This window comes from Portunus trituberculatus, chromosome 40, assembly GCF_017591435.1.
Source record: "Portunus trituberculatus isolate SZX2019 chromosome 40, ASM1759143v1, whole genome shotgun sequence".
Lineage (NCBI taxonomy): Eukaryota > Metazoa > Arthropoda > Malacostraca > Decapoda > Portunidae > Portunus > Portunus trituberculatus.
In genome coordinates this window covers 25,094,472-25,104,471 of record NC_059294.1, presented here as the reverse complement: position 1 = coordinate 25,104,471, position 10,000 = coordinate 25,094,472, and the positions used below count along the sequence as shown (strand labels likewise).

The 10,000-nt window shown below is 44.5% G+C and overlaps 1 protein-coding gene across 11 annotated transcripts in view; it reads right to left on the bottom strand.

Annotated features, from left to right (window-relative positions):
* The window catches only part of LOC123516259 (WW domain-containing transcription regulator protein 1-like), a 136,861-nt gene that overhangs the window by 47,212 nt on the left and 79,649 nt on the right, over positions 1-10,000 (bottom strand). The window lies entirely within an intron of this gene.

Sequence of the window (10,000 nt, the reverse complement as noted above, 5' to 3'; positions counted from 1 at the left end):
CCTCGTCCTCGTAAAGGTTGTTCACTCACTCACTCACGCACTACATATATTAACCGATCAGTGACAAACCTCGTCCTCGTAAAGGTTATTCACTCACTCACTCTACCTTACTTCAAAACTAACTTTCTGCCCTCACATTCCCTTACTTCCTCATTCTATCACTCCGTCCTTTTTTCTATTCCTTACAACCTTCACTAAAAATATAAGACCATCAAGAAAGTTACAAGAAATCAAGCCTACACGTGGTTGTCCCTACATAAAAAAAAAAAAAGAAAAACATGCCTACTTATTTATATCCTCCAATCATTCCTATCTACTAACATTAACAATTTTTCTTTTGAAGTTTCCTCTTGTTGCGACTAAAACCTGATTGTTGGGTATGCTCCAGTCATCTACCACACTATTTGATAACTCATTTCTTATCTCTTAAATGTAAAACTAATATTCTCAATCACTTATCCCTTTCTCTGCTAAACTCTGAAATTTCTAGTATAAAACTTGAATCCGTTATTCTTGTCCTATCTTGATACTTGGAGGATTTTGTTGATTTCCTTACTGTATATTTCTTCTTGTCTTTTAAATGTAAAACTAGTATTCTCAATCACTTATCCCTTCCTCTACTAAACTCTGGAACTCTTAGTATCAAAATTGAATCAGTTATTTCTTATCCTGTCTTGATTACTTTGTTTACACTCCTTATGTCCTTTTAGTACTCGTACTCATAATGAATACTTCCCTATCAGGAAACTAGCTTCTCTCCTCGTCCCTCTATAGCGATCGGAAAAAAAAACATCATGAAAAAAAAGTAACAGTAGTGATTTTATTTAGGGAAAAGAGTAACACTGGTCCAAATAAAAAATAAAAAGCACTTAATATTTTTCTTGCTCTTTTTTCCTGTTATTTTTGTTCTTGTTACTTTTTTTCCCGTTACTTTTTTTCCTGTTACTTTCTGTCCTACAATCTCCCTCTCTCTACTCATGTCTCCTCGCTGTGCTGGTGCTGCCATACACGAGCACGCCAAACGTTTCCTGAGAGTCCAACGTTGCAGGCACTTCCTTAAGTTAATCCGGGTGAGGAGGATTTGGTAACGTTTTCCTTTCTTGTCCCTTGACGTCATCTTCCTCAACGTTGTGTCTCTTGAAAATGTCCGAAAGCGTGGTCCCTCTTCCTCTTCTTTTTTTCTTCTCTCTCTCTCTCTCTCTCTCTCTCTCTCTCTCTCTCTCTCTCTCTCTCTCTCTCCTTTTTCTTAATTGCGGTATACTCTGTACTACGTGTCGCTGAAATGTTCATTTTTCTCTTTCTTATTCCATTTTTGTCTTCGCTGCGTTTGCTTGAAACTACAATGAAAATAGTTGAAAGGATACATGTTGATAAATATGACGATAATCGGATAGGTCGATATTTTTTTCTCCTCTTTTCTTCTTTTTTTTTTTCTTTTCATCTTGAGTTTTATTGCGTCGGGAGTTTGTACTTAGAACGAAAGAATACATGGGCTTGATGATTTCCTGCACGCACGCACGCACGCACACACGCATGCAAGTAAACGCGCACGCACATAAACATAAAACCACGTCCTTCCAATAACAATAATAATAATAATAATAATAATAATAATAATGGTAAGTCAATGAATAATACTCCATTCACCAAATACGCGGCCGCCACAGACAAGCGTTCACCTGTTAAACGACTTACAGGTGAGAGAGAAAAAAAAAAAAAAACAGGTAACATTTAAGATTAACAGTAAGAGAGAGATCGACGGGGGGTAAGGGAACGGAGAGAGGAGGGAAGGAGAGGGGGTAAGAGAGGGAGAGGGGAGTGGGAGAGGTTGAAGAAAGGGGAGAGAAGGGGAGGAGGAGACGTGAATAAATGTAAGCGAAGAAAAATTAAAAGGAGAAAAGAAAAAAAAAGAAAAAGAAAAAAAAGACGTTAAATGACTCTACAATTATCAAGTAAAATCGTGATTGCAATGACTGAACACAAATTGAAAGGTCACAAGGCAAGGAAGCTGTGTGTGTGTGTGTGTGTGTGTGTGTGTGTGTGTGTGTGTGTGTGTGTGTGTGTGTGTGTGTGTGTGTGTGTGTGTGTGTGTGTCGTGCATGGCGCAAGGTATATTTGTCTACTCTTCCCGCGCGCAAGGTCTGTCTATCTATATATTTCTCTCTGTCCGTCAGCTTGTCTTCTGCGGTGTGTCTATCTTTGTCTGGCCAAGGCTTGTTGTCTTCCCATCCCCCCGCATCTTCCTTTCTACTGTCTGGCTGCTTGTCTCACTTTGTTTGCCGCGCTCCATATCACACCAACCCTATTACTGCCATCCATTAGAGCGCCCTCCACACTCCACCAATCCATCCCTTCCTTGTTTTAGCATCTACCTATATCCTTTCCTGTGTCTGCTCTCTGCCCGTCTGTCTAGCAAGGTCCTTCATCACTAACGGAGCTTGTTTTACTGCCATCCACCTTCCACCTCACTCACAATCCACCCTTCCTTACTTCCGCATCTATCTACACCTTCCTTTCTATACTGTCTTGTGTCTGTCTCTGTCTAGCGCGCTCCTCGTATACTATGACTAGCTGAACCCAACCAAATTAGAACTAACTTAACCTAACTTAACTAAAACCATAGATAATCTAATCTAACCTTGTCTAACCGTACAAATAATTAGAATGACTGAGCTTCACATTCATTATATTAACTGTAACTAACTCCTTGCAGCTTCCCTTGTTATAATATTTCTTTCCTTCTCTCAGCTCTACAGCACTCTATCCCGGGCCGCCTCACGCCGCTACTCTCATAATGCGCTGCTCTCCTAATGGCACCCCGGGCAGTCGCCGGCAAGAGTGTCAGATAAATGTGTAATCATTGATCCCGCCACCGCCAGAAGGGACGTGACGCTTACGGCAAGGAGGGAAAAGAAACTCTTGACAATGTCCCGCACTATAAATGATTCTGAGGTATTGATGCCAGGCAGGCCGAGGGCTAAATTACCGCCATCCCGCTGCCACGCCGCTTGACTGATACACCGCACCTGCCACCAAGGCAGCCTGAATAAAGGTGGCGGTGGTGGTGGTGAAATAATAATAATAATAATAATAATAATAATAATAATAATAATAATAATAATAATAAAACAATAACAATAATAATAATAATAATAATAATAAATTATAAAAAGTAATAACAATATTATCACTAATAACAAAACAATGAAAAATGTAAATGAGCCAACAAAAAGTACCCAACTTCCTCTCTATGTACAAAAGTAGCAGTAGTAGTAGTAGTAGTAGTAGTAGTAGTAGTAGTAGTAGTAGTAGTAGTAGTAGTAGTAGTAGTAGTAATACACAGCGGCGGTGGCGGCGGCGACAACAAAATAAAAACAACAACAGCAACAATAACAACAGAGGGAGACACACGAGACAGACAAGCAACAGCAAGAAGTGGCAGGCGGGGGGCGCGTCTCCCTGCCTGCCTGTCTCCCTCCCTCAGTGTGTGCCTGGGCGGCGGTGCGTCAGGGTCCGGGCGGCGGGGTGGACACGTCGCCGCCACCACGAGTCGGGCCAGGGAAGACGAGACAAGATATATTTACCTTCCTGCGTCTGCCACACCCGCCACGCCCCTGCCCTGCCACCACCAGCCCCAGCCACCACCGCCACCACCACCACAAAAACCATCTGCACCACCCCACTAGTGCTATCACTAACATCACCACCTTCACCACCACCATCACCAGAACAATAACCATCTGCACCACCACATTAGCACCTTCACTTGTTAACACCACCTTCTCCAATACTACCAATACCACCTCCACCACAACCCACGTTAGCACCAACACCATCTCCTCCACCACTCACGTTAGCACCAACACCAGCACCTCCACCACAACCCACGTTAGCACCAACACAAGCACCTCCACCACAACCCACGTTAGCACCAACACCACTAACTCCTCCACACCACCTTCACCACTACTTTCAAGACATTTATCCCTGTTTTCTGGCTAATTCCTCTCATCTTTTTTGAGAATTTGCAGTTTAAGTGGGCCTTTTTTTATATATATATATTGGTACCCTTGGCAAGCTTCTCTCGCATATAAAGGAAAAAAAAAAACACCACCACCACCACCACAACTATACCACAGTACATTCAACCCTGGAGTTAGGATACATGACACACCACCATACCGTCCCGCCACTACATCGACGCAGCTCACACACTTTGCATGTTCCCCCTCCCAATCCCCACCACATTTCTCCTCCCATCCATCCCAATCCCCCTCCTTCCCTCCCCACATTGGCGGCGCGCAAAAGCAATTCAGTCCCATATTGATTCACTTCGGGCCCGCGTCCATCACTGATTCTGTTTGCAAAGCTATGAATGAGTCGAGCTGTGAATGGGAGGCCGCAACGAGGACAGACAAACACGGGCTGGGGCGGGGCGGGGCGGGCGGGCAGGACAGGACGGGCAGGGTGGGGTAAGGCAGGCGGGCTGGCAGGTTGGAGTCGGGAAGGGCGGTGTGGAGGGCAGGGCGGGTACTTGGAAGGTGTGGGGGGGGGGTTAGGAGTTTGATTACTTTACTTGGTTTTGTGGTGTGGGTGGAAAGATTTTTTCTTTTCTTTTTCTATTTACCTTTCAGTTGGTTGGTTTACCTATATATTTTTTTGTCTGTCCTCTCTCTCTCTCTCTCTCTCTCTCTCTCTCTGTATGTATGTCAGTCACAACTACTAATCAGTCATCAAATCAATCAGTCTCTCTCTCTCTCTCTCTCTCTCTCTGTGTGTGTGTGTGTGTGTGTGTGTGTGTGTGTGTGTGTGTGTGTGTGTGTGTGTGTGATCAGTACCTCTCTCTCTCTCCACCCCTCCACCCACACCAGCTAGCCACCTCACAACAGCGGCGGCACCCAAGAGGCCTCGTTGTCCGTCCTTCGTCCTTGCACACCAATCCCAGCCAAGGAAAGAGGAAGAGGAAGAAACAGAAAAAAAACCCGTCAACAAAAAACTATCAAAACAAAACCACTTCAATCACCAAAAGGAAGACACCCTCACCCCCTTTAACCCCCACTATCCCCCCCCAAAAAAAAACCACCTCAAATCACAGACATCAGGAAAAGAAGCAACTCCCTTTCCGGCGACGCTTAGAGAGAAAAAAGTAAAAATAAAATAAAGGAAAAAGGCTCAAAACACATCACCACAACAATATACAAAAAAGTAACAAGTGAGCCGGAAACAGTTTCTCATAACGTGGCTAACAATGGCTGGCTGACTGACTGGTAGCGGCTGGCTGGCTGGTTGGTTGGTTGGCAGCGCTGCGACGACCTTGATCGCAGCGCACGGTAAGCCAGTGTCCCGTAATGCTAAAAATAAGTCTTTGGTAACACTGACGGACGCCACATAGATCTATAGGTGAGGACAGAGGGACGCAGGATAAGAGAGGAGGCAAGGGGAGTGAGGCAGGGGAGGGTAGGTGGAGGTGGAGTACCGCGCGTGTGTTTGTGTGTGTGTGTGTGTGTGTGGAGGTGGCGGGGGAGGTAAATGGGTGGAGAGGAGTGGGGGAGAGGAGGAGGGGAGGGAGAAGACCTGGGCCGGAATATACATCATATGCCACACAACAGCAGTGGCTTACAGCACGTATACACGCACTCTCTCTCTCTCTCTCTCTCTCTCTCGTGGGTGGGGGAGGTGCTTGCTTTCACCCAGAAACACACACACACACACACGTCTTCGGTTCGAACTACGGTCCATCGATAAGACGACGATGCGTTTACCATGAAACCAACCGAGAGACTATTGTGGGATTTACCTGTGCCTCACCTGTGTGTGTGTGTGTGTGTGTGTGTGTGTGTGTGTGTGTGTGTGTGTGTGTGTGTGTGTGTGTGTGTGTGTGTGTTGCAAGAAGGACATAAGTTTACATGAAATATAATGGTCTTTAGTCAGTTTTACAGCGCGCTCTCTCTCTCTCTCTCTCTCTCTCTCTCTCTCTCTCTCTCTCTCTCTCGCTTTAATTACAGTATTCATCATCAAGGTCGTAAGACTTCCGGCCACAAACGCAGTCAAGTCTCAGTCCCTGCCCCTCTCTCTCTCTCTCTCTCTGGCAGTAAAAAATATAATCAATGCAAATTTATCCATCTATCGTTGAGTGGAAGAAGCAGACAACGAAGCGGAAAGAGAGGAGGAGGAGGAGGAGGAGGAGGAGGAGGAGGAGGAGGAGGAGGAGGAGGAGGAGGAGGAGGAGGAGGAGGAGGAGGAGGAGGAGGGAGGAAGAGAGAGAGAGAGAGAGAGAGAGAGAGAGAGAGAGAGAGAGAGAGAGAGAGAGAGAGAGAGAGAGAGAGAGAGAGAGAGAGAGAGAGAGAGGTGGAGGAGGGTAGTAAGCAAGGGGAGGGGGAGAGCTGCCGACCTTGCCACTTCTCAAGCACACCACATCCTGCTCAGTTTCCTCCACCACCACCACCACCACCACCACCAACACCTGCACCTCCACCACCACCTGCACCTCCACTACCATCACCACCACAATTATCGCTACAATCACCACCTGTGCGTCCATTATCACCACCACCATCACCACAATTAATACTGCCATCACCTACCACCATTATCATCACCACCATCACCACCACCACTGTCATTGGCCTGTAGGAGACACGCAAGAAGAAGAAGAAGAAGAAGAAGAAGAAGAAGAAGAAGAAGAAGAAGAAATAGAACACTAAGAACAACAGCAATAATAACAACAACAACAACAACAACAACAACAACTTGAACGGACCACAAGGAACAATAAATAAAGAAAGAGAAAATAAAATAAAAATAAAAAAAAAGGCCGAAAACTTTCATGGGAGAAAAGTCGGTGAAGAGTTGAGAAAAATCCGGTTTACGTCTAAATGTGCCGGAAGGACGGAAGGAGGGAGGGGCCATGGGGGAGGGGAGGGAGGAGGAGGAGGGGAGAGGAAAGAAGGAGGGACGAAGGAGTAAGAGAAGCGGGAGGCGGTGAAGTGGGGAAGAGGAGAAACCTGCTGGGCCGAGAAAACAAGAGGAGGAGGAGGAGGAGGAGGAGGAGGAGGAGGAGGAGGAGGAGGAGGAGGAGGAGGAGGAATATGACATCACGACAATAATAAAACCAACATGAACAGCTTTGAGTGTGTGTGTGTGTGTGTGTGTGTGTGTGTGTGTGTGTGTGTGTGTGTGTGTGTGTGTGTGTGTGACAAAAGAAAAAAAACATGAAACTAGTACATAAGGAGATTTAGATAAGGAAAACTAATAATTGGAGGAGGAGGAGGAGGAGGAGGAGGAGGAGGAGGAGGAGGAGGAGGAGGAGGAGGAGGATGGGAGGAATAACTGGGACGATAAGCTTAGGGATGGAGGGAGGGAAGGAGGAAGGGATGGCGGAGGAATACATGGGAGAGTTAGGGGAGGCGAGGGGAGGTGGTAGACGGGAAGAGGGAGAGGAGAGGGAGGCAAGAGGGGGCGAGCACAGTATTTCGTCATTATCCAGTGTATCAAGAGTCATCGTGATGGTTTAAGGTGGTGGTGGTGGTGGTGGTGGTCCTCCTCCTCCTCCTCCTATGTTATCACAGCTCCCACGAACAATCCCCAATGATCAAAAAGCCTACTGCGTTTTTAGTTCTTCCTTTGGGTTCCTTTGTGTTCCTTCTCATCAAAACAAGCCACGGTGGAACTGAGAAGGCCTTTTTGTTTTTGTCATTCTCATTACTTTTTTTTCTTCTTCATTTTCCTCTTTTTCTTACTTCTCTTCCTTCTATTTCTTCTTATATTTTCCTATGTATTCTTTTCTTTTCTTCTTCTCATTGTTGTTCTTCTTTCTTGTTAATTTAATCATTCCTTCTTGGTTTTGAAGTTTCATCGCACAGCTATCCTTCCTGTTCCTCACTCTACCTCTTATTTACCCTCCTCCTCCTGTCCTATCATTCCTCGGCCTTTCGTCTTCCCGGAGGTCAAATAACACCACCTCCCGTCACACACACACACACACACACACACACACACACTTCGGGATACCGTTTATGGACATTCATATTTATTTATCAATCAATTATATAATTTTTATAACATACAGGTTTATGTTGTAAGTCACATGCAACATTGACTGAGCGGAACTGTGTGGGACATGACTAAAGATTCCGTAGTAGTAGTAGTAGTAGTAGTAGTAGTAGTAGTAGTAGTAGTAGTAGTAGTAGTAGTAGTAGTTTTAATTTTTATTTATTTGGCTTCAAGTTCGATTCTTTAATTTCACTTATCCAAGAATAAAGTAACTTATTACTACAACCTTATTCGATAAATAAAAAGCTTCACAAACTTCAAGCTTTATTGCGTTTACACTCCACACAGTCCGCTCAGTTACCACATCGAAGCTCCACCTTCTTTTCCTTCCTTCCCTTCCCTCCTGTCAGCCTGGCATTATGGGAAGGAGGAGAGAGGAAGGGAAAGAGGCCACACTATCTACCCTGGACTACAGAATGACGAATAATCCCATTCTCCTTTCACCCAACACAGGCCAATCAAGGGCACTCTAACCCCAAACAATGCCCGGGTGTGCTGGCAGGAGGAGGCGTGCAAGGAAGTACACGGCTTATCACTCAGGAGGAAAGGTTACACGTCAGGTTAATGTGAACTAAGTGAAGGTGAGTAAAAGTGAGGTTGAGACTGGGCCCGGCTCGCTGCCTTCACCCATTCACTGGTACACTCAGGAAAATAAATAAATAAATAAAAATAAAAAAAGAATATCGATTTTACACAGCGATTATTGTAAGACGGGCACAGCAAGGCAAAAATCATGGAGAAAAAAATGTCCGCAAAAGGTGCCAGATCCTAAAGGCGACACTCCCACAAACAAAACCAGTACGCTGTGGAGTGTCTTGAAATATTAAGAGGTGGAGTGATGAACTAGTCACTCAACACGTTACCCTCACGTCCGTTCACTGTTCTTGCTTTGTTTTCCCTCCATCTCAATTACTCGGCTGTGTTTACAATCTCACAAAACTAGATCACTAATTGATTCTCGGCAGATCAAAGGACTTGAAATAAAACCGAAGGAAAATTCAACTGAGGGAGCGAGTTTGGCTTGTTACTCGACTACTAATCATACTTGTACCTTAATAAATAAATAAATAAACAAATAAATAGATAAAAGGTTGAAATATTTGACTTTTACTGCCTCCACTGGTGTGTTCAAGAATCATAGAGTAAATTTAACCCCACAACAGAATCACCAGCAATATTCTCCAGCCTCAACCTCATTCTCAGTTCACCTCACCAGTCTATCTTTAGTAGCTTAGCTTAAGTCACTACAGTATTTAGTAAGACGGCGTGCTCAACATGCAGTCAATACTGAGATCTGGTCAGAGTGCAAAATCTGGGAAAGAAGTACGTAGCAATAGTAGGAGAGGAGAGGAGAGGAGAGAGAGAGAGAGAGAGAGAGAGAGAGAGAGAGAGAGAGAGAGAGAGAGAGAGAGAGAGAGAGAGAGAGAGAGAGAGAGAGAGAGAGAGAGAGAGAGAGAGTAGGAGCAGGCAGTTGAGGTGTGCAAGTGTGCCAGGGTATTATCATGTGCCACTAATTAACCATTACCTGCTCTCACCTGCTTCACTCCATCTTCCCCCCTCCATCCCCCTCTCTCCCTCCTCCTTTCTTCACGCCCGGCACTACAGTGAATCTCCTGCCTTACACCTCTCAACACATGTGGCTACCACTCAACAGGTGTGTTTGTGTGGTAAAATATATTATCAGGTTTAATGTAACTATTATCGATATCTATCTGGCTTATCTGACAAAATGAAATAAAGATAAAGAAAACAGAAACAGTAATAATAATAATAATAATAATAATAATAATAATAACTAACAATAACAACAACAACAACAAGAAAAACAATCTCTCCATAAGAATCAAGCAAAAAACAGATACAAAAGCAAAAATAAATAAATAAATAAATAAATAAATGATAATATAGCTATGAATAATGAAACTCCCCACCCTCTTCTTCTTCACTA